This window comes from Schistocerca piceifrons, chromosome 1 (genome assembly GCF_021461385.2).
Source record: "Schistocerca piceifrons isolate TAMUIC-IGC-003096 chromosome 1, iqSchPice1.1, whole genome shotgun sequence".
Classification (NCBI taxonomy): Eukaryota; Metazoa; Arthropoda; class Insecta; order Orthoptera; family Acrididae; genus Schistocerca; species Schistocerca piceifrons.
Window position 1 is genome coordinate 1,250,871,104 of NC_060138.1, and position 12,000 is coordinate 1,250,883,103.

Below are 12,000 nucleotides of genomic sequence, written 5' to 3' on the forward strand. Positions count from 1 at the left end.
TGTGCGCTGATATGAAACTTCCTGGCAGATTAGAACTGTGTGCCCGACCGAGACTCGAACTCGGGACCTTTGCCTTTCGCGGGCAAGTGCTCTACCAACTTGCCCGCGAAAGGCAAATGTCCCGAGTTCGAGTCTCGGTCGGGCATACAGTTTTAATCTGCCAGGAAGTTTCATATCAACGCACACTCCGCTGCAGAGTGAAAATCTCGATCTGGAAACATCCCCCAGGCTGTGGCTAAGCCATGTCTCCGCTATATCCTTTCTTTCGGGAGTGCTAGTTCTGCAAGGTTTGCAGGAGAACTTCTGTAAAGTTTGGAAGGTAGGAGACGAGATACTGGCAGAAGTAAAGCTGTGGGTACCGGGCGTGAGTCGTGCTTCGGTAGCTCAGTTGGTAGAGCACTTGCCCGCAAAAGGCAAAGGTCCCGAGTTCGAGTCTCGGTCGGGCACACAGTTTTAATCTGCCAGGAAGTTTCATGAGTACAGTTTATGCTAGGGAACAAAAATTAGGCCATTATTAAAGCAAAATAATTTTTTCACGAAACAGTTCAATCACTATTTATTTGCGTCGTCCTTTTCTTTCACACAATGAAATGAGCACTGGTGAGACGGTTTGCAGTCCTACTTCAATAATAATTTGACTGCGGGTCCCCAATAGCAGTAACGTAGACTGTTATAAACGAAAATTACTCAATCAGCTCGAACAGAACCACAAGTTCCACTGTCCTATTTGTTCTAGGAATTTTGGCGCAAAATCACAGTTTGCCAAATGTTCACTTACGCAGATGTATACCTCGTAATTCGTACTCCCACAAATATATGGTTGCACACTTGCACTATTAAATAATACTCTTTGTCAAAATAAATGGGCGCCGAAAGAAATTCTCAAACGACCACATGGGCCACCCTCAAGTGGGGCTCGCCCGCCACCCACCCTCCAAAACGACTGACCAATGACTGACCCCTGGCCAAGATGGCCTCTCGCTTATATAGGTTCGGACGTCAACCCCTCCCCGGGTTATCCAAGTACGAATCTCACCAGTTAAGGTTAGAAATTTTGAAAGATACATCCCTCACAGAAATAAATAGACCATCGGAACCGCGCTAAAAGGTACATCTTATTTACTATGTCACATTAATTTCTAGGATTATCCTATCGCCCGTAAATAAAGTTTTAGGTTTTGAAAACTTAGCGCAAATTTGTTTGTTGACATCTGTGCTGCAAAGGTTTAACATAGAACTGCATATAGCACGGTTTTTAGACGTAATCTATAGCGATCTAAACATTGCACTGCTCAAAATCTTCATATCTATAATAATTAATTAATTATGGGCGATAAATGTTAATAATAATTTGCAAACAATGAAAACTATTGCAAGTTAAGTGTATAGTATAACTTAACTAGTTTAAGATAAGCGTGATGCCACCCAAAATATTATATAGTGCTGTTCTTTACGTCATGAATTTTCTATTGAATTTTATAAGCAATTTTCCCTCAAACTTTGTTTATTGCTCTTTACGCGCTTAATTATTTATGAATCTTAACATGTGACTACGGCACTCCATCCGCTAAGAATGCTCGCTCATCCCTCTAAGTTGTTATTTACTATTTGAATTTATCTTTCAGTATTCGTGGTATTAACCGATTTTGGGGTTACTATAACTTTTGCGTCTCGTGACTTGAAATAAAGATCGATCTTTCAAAAGGTGTATATTGCTGACCACAATCCACTGCCACATCGCTCTTCACCATAAGTTACATAGTTTTCGGGTAATGCGCGAAAAACCAAACAATGCTCCAAACTGCGGGTCACATGGCAGCCTGGCGGTGACCATCCCACCGACCGTTGCAAATCTCGCGTTGGCGCGCCACGCGATTCCGCGAATCGCGCACCACGTCGCGCCCTCGCTCTCCAGAAAGCAATGCTTGCATACTAGAAATATTCGTCTAGTAACGGGGCTTTGTAATGTCACAAAGTTCAATTTTGGTTCTGTTCCATCCTACTGATGAGACATATGTAATGTCTTGCTTGTACTGTGGATTCGTTGCGCACACAAGCTTTACAATTCCCATCAGCTGCGGCCTACCAACGGTTCGTGCATTTCATTACACACAGATACAGAAAGAGTCAATGTCCCTGTCTTGATAATGGTTACTTTTATTGAGCGCATAAGCTGATCGACCTGAGGGAGCAGCATTGTTTCTCTCGCGAGTTGGGGCAACACTAGAAGAGCTCGGCTAGTGTAGATTTAGGGATGGATCTGCAGCTGCGGGGCTCTCTAATGGCAAAGCTTTATCTTCGCACTGCTGCGATAACCTGGCTGTTCGCTTGTTTGTTTGTCCTACTGCTCCATGCCGAGTGCAGCTTGTTTGTTGTTCTTCTGTTCTTCCTCATGCTAAAAACTACGCTTTTCTACAGCACCCTTAAATCACCGGTGCTGGATGAGGTGATGGTGCCTAACCTGGGATAATAATTGAGAACTTTCATCGCTCTGCGACCGCTGAGTATAGTGACTGCATGGTTGCCGGCAAAGGAGCCAAGTAGCCACCTTCCGCATAGGGCCCGCTGTCCATCTTTACAAGGGCAACTCCCATCGCAAACCCCCTCAAATTTAGTGCGTAGAGGGTGGAGGTTTTATGACACTAGGTATTGAGCATCAGTGACACGGGGTATAACCTCCTTCTCACTTATCGACCTTAATGACAGTGAAAATTTAAACCGCGTGTACCTAATGGAAATTTGGGAAAAGCAATCGTCACCGAAGTTAATCTGTCGGTAAAGAGGGAGGAAAGGGTTACATCTAAATGAAAGGAAAAATGCAAATGAAACTGGTGCGAATTAATACTGAAAAGGGGTGAAGTTAATAAAAAAAAAGTAAATGTGCGGCTGTTACGTTAACAATTAACTAGCGGTAATTAGATATTTGAGATTTGGGGGAAATTACGGTCGCCAGTCCTATGGACAATTACTATAGTAACTGAAAAAGAAAGGTTATTACACCCATAATTAGCACTAGAAGCGTGGCAACTGAAGGTTGACACGTGTAGTGTGAAAACTGAAAGTTTGTCAGAAGTAATAAATTTCGCTACACTCTGACTTAATTTAGCAAAAGAATTAATAAAACTGGAAAAGTTAATTTAGTGACTGAAATTAATAGTGAGCTTTGTTTCAGAAGCACATCGAAATTCAGTAAAATACGATTAGTCTTGGGCTACCTCAACAATCATGTCAAAATCCACTTGAATCTACACAATTTAGAAATAAGTGATTAAACTTTGAACTTGAATTAAATGATTCTGAACAATTAACAATAGTAAAATTTAGTATGTACCAAGCTGAGCTGCAGTCACAGGTAAGCTAGAATACGGTAACGAAACTCACACTCTTAATTTCTGCTTGTGTAATCTAAATATTGTAGCCAGCTATGAATACCTTAACTGAACTTTGAAATTAAAGCAGTGAAATCGAATGATATTACTTTAATGCTGGCGTTTCAATTTCTATGACACTCGGGTTCATTCCGGTAAAGGAAGGGACCCTGCTTGTTAATGCAATTGGGACAATGAGCAACAAAGGTTGATGCTACGTTGCTGTAATTTAGTGAGAAAAATTAAACAGTTTGAAAAGCGGAGGTCTGCCATACAGTTCTAAAACTTTATGTGCTACCAGTCTCCCTTGATAGTTGATTGAAGGTTTAAAGTCGTCGATCGAGGAGGTGGCGACACTCACTCATTGTCGGCCGTCGCTGTTGTAGAAGCTGGATGTTGGCGCGCCTTCTTCTCGACACGGTCTCCAGCCGAAACGGGCTCTTGATGTGTGCCAGCTAACGCATCTCGTCCGCGACACCAAGTCAGAAACTAACATAGCAAGTCGAGCGCAATTACATGGTACCAAACCCAGAACGCGCGGCAACTCGCGGGAGCGTCACACAACACACCTGCTCCACTGCCCTCCTCCAGCCAGACTCCCTCTGCTCTGCCCGCGCTCCACGCGGCAGAGTTAATACTACCAAAGATCCTAAACACTTTGGTTCTCCATACGACCTATCGATGTATTCGTTCGATAGCATAGTTTTCCCTAGGCGAGACCCAGCGTAAAATACAAATAATATTTACAAAACAATTCAATTATACATCGACATACATGCATAAATATATATATACAAATAGTAAAACAATTACAATGTATAAAGGCACAGAAATGACATCTATTGAGATAACAAAATAAGGGAAAAATTCATAGTACATTAGCTGGAAATAGGAGGATATGCATTTCCGGCATTACACGTGCCCCACATTGTCTGAGGATGTTCATGTAACCTAAACAGACACAGAAAATGTCCCCAAACGAAGAAAAAAAAACAGTGGAAATGCATATGCTCAAAACATCAAGAAATTTTAGCATTAGGCTGATTAACCATAAACCAATTTTTAGACCATGATAATTGAGTGGCCACACTCCTAATCTTAATCCACTCTGTCATCTTACACAAAAGAAAACAGGTTGACAACATATTAAAATTCATTGAAAACAAAGAAAATGGTTTAGCTATTTTAAAATTATCAAAATTCCTAACAGTATCAAGAAAAGGAATTCTATTTACAAAATTAACCAGAGTACTTGGTCATAAAAACAGGTATATCAAAATTAATAATTAATTACATAGAATACACATTTTATTTAACGTTTTTGTAATTAACATTCTCGTCACCTAACGATAAACAAGAAAATAATATACAGCAGATCGACAAAAACATAAATATTGACAACAGAATTCTTTCACGTAGGCTGTCCCGGAAGAAAAACAACTCCGCCTTCCGTACCCGCAAGTACAAAGAATGCCGACAGCGGCACAAGAGCCGACAGCGGCTCCGCCTCGCCAGAATTGTTGCGCCCACCTGTGCGACACGCTTGATCTCACTCGCCCTTGTAACATTTCCAGAACGTCCGTTTCACTCAATTCTTTCGGAAAAACTCACTTCCGAGTAATCTCAAGGAGTCCATTAACACTATCACAGTGGATAACTTGACACTGTCCATCATCACAGGCACGTATTAGTCTGAAACTTAAAACAGCGTCTAAATACATCGGCAATGACTAGTAAAACACATGTTCATGAAATCTTACAGCCAGTTACAAAATCATATTTACATTCCCTAATCTACAGTGACTTAGCTGAAAACTTAAACTAGCAGCTTCGATTTTTCAATTGATAAATAATCAGTTACTCTTAAATCATTTAGTCAAAATTAATTACTTATTACTTACAACTTCTTTAATGACCTCTTGGTCAGGCAAAAGCATGGAGATCTAGAAAATCCTTAAATCTTACACTCTATATCTACATAGTGTACAAATTACCCATTCTGTGGTATTAATCAATCGTAGGTTGGTACAATTTCAGGTCTACAATGTTCCATATACCTAATAATATCCCATAGCTTGGATACTCTAAGCAATAAGCATTTGTGTGAGGTATATCAATGACTTTATATGGTCCATTATAAACAAACTTAAATTTAGAGATTTCAATGTCTATCTCGCTCGATTTCTCATGAGCTTTTAAAAGTACTAAGTCTCCGATTGCAAACTTAGCAAAACGCGCTTTAGAGTCATGACGACGTATGCGAGCACCTGCTTTTAGCTTCATTATTTCTCGCAAACGATCTTTCTTCACACCAATACTTACGTCAATCCATGGAGGGAATTTGATTATCTCTTCCGCAAGTCCCGGTTTGTCTGAAAATACACGCTTATTCCCCATTATTAGATCATAAAGACCTCGTCTTTGTTCGTGTGTTACATCTGACACACCGTCTACAATACTTTCCAATTCACTTTCTACACTATTGTCAATGCCGAGATTCCTCACGGTACAGTAGTTCAAATTCATACCTACGTCAATGGCATCCGGCCAGTTAACAATGTGTATAGGCTGGTATTGCCTATGCACACCATCTCCTGCCTCGTAAAAACTAACTACTATTGTTTTATCTTGTGACGTACATGTCAAAGTTTTGCTTTCGCAGTTAATCACTGCATGGTACTTTAATAGCCAATCTAACCCGATAATTACTTCCGTAGTTATGTCTGGCACAACGACAAACTCTTGTTCATATCGTGCCCCACATATCTCGAAGTTGACAAAAATCTGTTTTGTGACCGGTTTCCTGGCCTTCCCAGTAGCACCGATAATTTTCACTCCTGTTACTGGCATAACTACGATACCAGGTCTGTCTTTCAGTAACTCAAATATTTTCCCAGAAACAGCACTCAATTCTGCACCGGTGTCAACCAACACGTTTAGTTGTAGGTCGTGCATATTAACAGACACTACTATCCGTCTACACTTAACCTCGACTGTTTCTTTATTTTCTCTCAATAAATCCTCGTCTATATCCAGGTCATCCCAAAACAAACCATACGGCTTTGATCCTAAATTCGGCTTATCTGGCGGCTTTTTCAGCCTCTGTTCAAATACAGTATTAATTTCAACACGTTTGTCCTGAGGCTTTGACTGTAGCTTCGCCGCCAATACCGAAACCTTTTCCTGTAACTCGTCAACCAGTGAGTGTTGCTTTGCTATCAATTCACTAATTGTTACCTTCGGTGATTCCTCTTTGGTCAGATTGATCTCATCTGCCAATCTACATGGAGGAATGCGCCCAGTAGTATCTGCAATTACTTCCTCTGGATCTGCGCAACCCACACTGCTACCGTCCGACCGTATAACGTCAGCTCTAAACTCATACACGCTGTAATCTACGTGCTTTTCTACCAATCGTGTCCGGCTATCACTAAAATTTTCGTAATCTTTCTCCTTAATACTCTCGCAATGTTCAAACTGAAGTTTTGCATCGGATGGTTCGGCCACTTCTACCACTATAACTTTCGGTAAAGTCCGCCGGTTAGGGCCAGAACATTCTGTCACTTCACAAACACTATCTTCCTGATGGACGAGACGCGGCAAATCCTGCACACGCTTCCCATAAACACTTCTCCCGTACAGGCTCCTATAATCTCTTAGTTCGTCGTATAAGCGACCGATCTGCCTTAATCAGACGTCATCCCTCTCTGCATCCCCTCGCTCGATGACGGACGTGTTATCCGACATCTGATCTTCCTCAACAATTGCGAATCATTCTTAAACTCAATCTCCAGTTCCGCTGTGGGTATTACAGCTGGCACCTTATAATCGATTTCCGGCACACTACTTAATTTGTTCTCACTGACAGTGAATGTACCTTCTACTGCCGTGTATACAACTGATCTACTACTTGTGGGCGCACTCCTTTCTCTTAACACTGGCATACTCTCCCGCCGTTGATTATTCCATACGGAATTTTCATAACGACGACACCTCGGTTTTCTCCTGTTATTGGGCCGCCAAAATTTCTCCACGCCCGGTTGGCCCCTCACCGGCGCGGCTAATGGTTTTCCTGTCTCGTCCCAGCAGATCCGCTTCCCGGATGCTGCTGAGGCGGCTGATCACACCCTCTGGCGTTATTACTATTCTGCGACGCCCGTATAACGCTAGTATGATACTGGTTTCCGTCATTCCCGTTATTATTTGCATTGTACCGACTGCTTTTACGGTCCGAACCATTATGATTATTGTTATTGCTGCCATGGTTGCGGTATGCATTGTTCCCATGGTTATCGTTGTTGTGGTTGTTGTGGTACCCGTTGTTGTTTCCACGGCCTCTACCACAGTCGCGATTATTGCGCCAATTGTTCTCGTCCTCAACTCTTTCCAGGATATCATTGATTGTCTTGTAATTGCTTCCTACGTAGCGTTTTGTATCATCTGGAAGCTTCTTGTAGAGTTCCCAGACTATTTCGGATTCCGTGCGGCGATCACGCTAATATTCCTACTTGCGGATCCAGCCCTCACAAAACTCCTGCATCGAGCCGCGCGAATTCGCATCGAAAGGCCTCGATACGACAAATTCGCGCCAGACATTTTGTTGTTTTTGCTCTGACCAGTATTCAGCCAGAAACAAATTTTTAAACTCGTCAAAAGTCAGGTTCGTAATGTTGAGGTTTAAGCCCCAACACTTGGCATCACCAGCCAACACATCAATAACCGCATTACTTTTTCTCTAATTAGTCCATGATCTGGGTAAAACTCTTTCACAATTTTTAATGAAATCCGTCGCGTGTATACCGCCTTTTTTCAAGGGGTCGAACCGCTCCTCTTTCGTCCACCATTCCTAACTATGTGCACAGATTGGCACATAGGTCTGTTTTTCGTCAAGTCTCTGTTCTACACTCCTGGAAATTGAAATAAGAACACCGTGAATTCATTGTCCCAGGAAGGGGAAACTTTATTGACACATTCCTGGGGTCAGATACAATACATGATCACACTGACAGAACCACAGGCACATAGACACAGGCAACAGAGCATGCACAATGTCGGCACTAATACAGTGTATATCCACCTTTCGCAGCAATGCAGGCTGCTATTCTCCCATGGAGACGATCGTAGAGATGCTGGATGTAGTCCTGTGGAACGGCTTGCCATGCCATTTCCACCTGGCGCCTCAGTTGGACCAGCGTTCGTGCTGGACGTGCAGACCGCGTGAGACGACGCTTCATCCAGTCCCAAACATGCTCAATGGGGGACAGATCCGGAGATCTTGCTGGCCAGGGTAGTTGACTTACACCTTCTAGAGCACGTTGGGTGGCACGGGATACATTCGGACGTGCATTGTCCTGTTGGAACAGCAAGTTCCCTTGCCGGTCTAGGAATGGTAGAACGATGGGTTCGATGACGGTTTGGATGTACCATGCACTATTCAGTGTCCCCTCGACGATCACCAGTGGTGTACGGCCAGTGTAGGAGATCGCTCCCCACACCATGATGCCGGGTGTTGGCCCTGCGTGCCTCGGTCGTATGCAGTCCTGATTGTGGCGCTCACCTGCACGGCGCCAAACACGCATACGACCATCATTGGCACCAAGGCAGAAGCGACTCTCATCGCTGAAGACGACACGTCTCCATTCGTCCCTCCATTCACGCCTGTCGCGACACCACTGGAGGCGGGCTGCACGATGTTGGGGCGTGAGCGGAAGACGGCTTAACGGTGTGCGGGACCGTAGCCCAGGTTCATGGAGACGGTTGCGAATGGTCCTCGCCGATACCCCAGGAGCAACAGTGTCCCTAATTTGCTGGGAAGTGGCGGTGCGGTCCCCTACGGCACTGCGTAGGATCCTACGGTCTTGGCGTGCATCCGTGCGTCGCTGCGGTCCGGTCCCAGGTCGACGGGCACGTGCACCTTCCGCCGACCACTGGCGACAACATCGATGTACTGTGGAGACCTCACGCCCCACATGTTGAGCAATTCGGCGGTACGTCCACCCGGCCTCCCGCATGCCCACTATACGCCCTCGCTAAAAGTCCGTCAACTGCACATACGGTTCACGTCCACGCTGTCGCGGCATGCTACCAGTGTTAAAGACTGCGATGGAGCTCCGTATGCCACGGCAAACTGTCTGACACTGACGGCGGCGGTGCACAAATGGTGCGCAGCTAGCGCCATTCGACGGCCAACACCGCGGTTCCTGGTGTGTCCGCTGTGCCGTGCGTGTGATCATTGCTTGTACAGCCCTCTCGCAGTGTCCGGAGCAAGTATGGTGGGTCTGACACACCGGTGTCAATGTGTTCTTTTTTCCATTTCCAGGAGTGTAATTCCGACACTCTCGTAATTACTTGGCAAGTGGTAGTCGCAAGCGTTTCTACTTCCCTTTTTTTCTCTTCGCAGGTATTAGCCAGCTTCGTCACTTTAGTATCTACTTCGGATACTAAAGCCGTTAAAGTTTCCACATTCTGTTGATCCTCTTTTTTCACTAATTGAATTTGTTCCATCACCTTATACTCGATGATCGGAGCAACTGCTTCTCCTGCACTTTACTCGATTCTGCTAATTTCGGAATCAAAACGAGTATTTATGCTCGTAATTTCCGCCTGAACTATCATTTCCTGTTTAAGATTACCGATTTCGGTATTAATCATAACGATATCTTCTTTGATTTTATCAACTTTTGTGTTAACAACTCCAACATTGTTGTTAGCAACATTAATAGCTTTGTTCTGGTTGTCTATCTTTCTGTCAATTTTTTGAGACTGAGCTTTAATTTCTGCCGATTGACTCTGGATTTCATTAATCAAAACTTACAATAAATCAGTTAAATTCCCGGAAACTACCGGTTTTACTTCCGTAGCTGGTTCCTCTATATATGTTCCCCCGTATTCGTCATCAAGGGGTACAAATTTGATTTTCGCTTCCGATTCCGAAACATTTTCTAAAGTTTGGAATTCCATTTCTGCTCTTTGTTGCGTTTCGGCGGTCGTGTCTTTCATGCTAGCCGCCTGCCCCTGAACAATGGCTTCCGCAGTGCGCGTTTCCCACTGTTCGACCGATTGCTCCGTATCCAAGTCTACCAAATTTTGGTAATTGTTGCCTTCACTCATTTTAATAATTTTCAATATAATTGCCAAATCTCAAACATAACTAGGATTATTCCCACTACTTATTGTCGCTGACGTAACGGCCTGCTCGTAACCAGTTCTTTGTTACGAGATTTGCACAATGCAAAATTCATGTCCAGAACAACCTCAGATCTGAAGATTGTCCTGTCACCAGGTCGCGACGTGTATCCTCCTCCTCACTTATCGACCTTAATGACAGTGAAATATTAAACCGCGTGTACCTAATGGAAATTTGGGAAAAGCAATCGTCACCGAAGTTAATCTGTCGATGAAGAGGGAATAAAGGGTTACATCCAAATGAAAGGAAAAATGCAAATGAAACTGGTGCAAATTAATTTTGAAAAGGGGTAAAGTTAATAAAAAAAGTAAATGTGCGGCCGTTACGTTAACAATTAACTAGCGGTAATTAGATATTTGAGATTTGGGGGAAATTACGGTCGCCAGTCCTATGGACAATTACTATAGTAACTGAAAAAGAAAGGTTATTACACATATAATTAGCACTAGAAGCGTGGTAACTGAAGGTTGACACGTGTAGTGTGAAAACTGAAAGTTTGTCAGAAGTAATAAATTTCGCTACACTCTGACTTAATTTAGCAAAAGAATTAATAAAACCGGAAAAGTTAATTTAGTGACTGATATTAATAGTGAGCTTTGTTTCTGAAGCACATCGAAATTCAGTAAAATACGATTAGTCTTGGGATATCTCAACAATCATTTCAAAATCTACTTGAATCTACACAATTTAGAAATAAAAGATTTAACTTTGAACTTGAATTAAATGATTCTGAACAATTAACAATAGTAAAATTTAGTATGTACCAAGCTGAGCTGCAGTCACAGGTAAGCTAAAATACGGTAACAAAACTCGCACTCTTAATTTGTGCTTGTGCAATCTAAATATTGTAGCCCGCTATGAATACCTTAACTGAACTTTGAAATTAAAGCAGTGAAATCGAATGATATTACTTTAAAGCTGGCGTTTGAATTTCAATGACACTGGGGTTCATTCCGGAAAAGGACGGGACCCTGCTTGGTAATGCAATTGGGACAATGAGCAACAAAGGTTCATGCTACGTTGCTGTAATTTAGTGAAAAAAATTTAACAGTTTGAAAAGCGGAGGTCTGCCATACAGTTCTAAAACTTTACGTGCTTCCAGTCTTCCTTGTTGTTTGATTGAAGGTTTGAAGTCGTCGATCGAAGAGGTGGCGACACTCACTCATTGTCGGCCGTCGCTGTTGTAGAAGCTGGATGTTGGCGTGCCTTCTTCTCGACACGGTCTCCAGCCGAAACGGGCTCTTGATGTGTGCCAGCTAACGCATCTCGTCCGCGACACCAAGTCAGAAACTAACATAGCAAGTCGAGCGCAATTACATGGTACCAAACCCAGAACGCGCGGCAACTCGCGGGAGCGTCTCACAACACACCTGCTCCACTGCCCTCCTCCAGCCAGACTCTCTCTGCTCTGCCCGCTCTCCACGCGGCAGAGTTAACACTACCAAA

At 43.3% G+C, this 12,000-nt stretch overlaps 1 non-coding gene across 1 annotated transcript; it reads left to right on the top strand.

The window, feature by feature from the left end:
- Positions 1-372: 372 nt before the first annotated feature.
- Positions 373-447, top strand: Trnal-caa. The gene has a single exon. It is a non-coding gene; the product is annotated as a tRNA-Leu (tRNA).
- Positions 448-12,000: the final 11,553 nt, after the last annotated feature.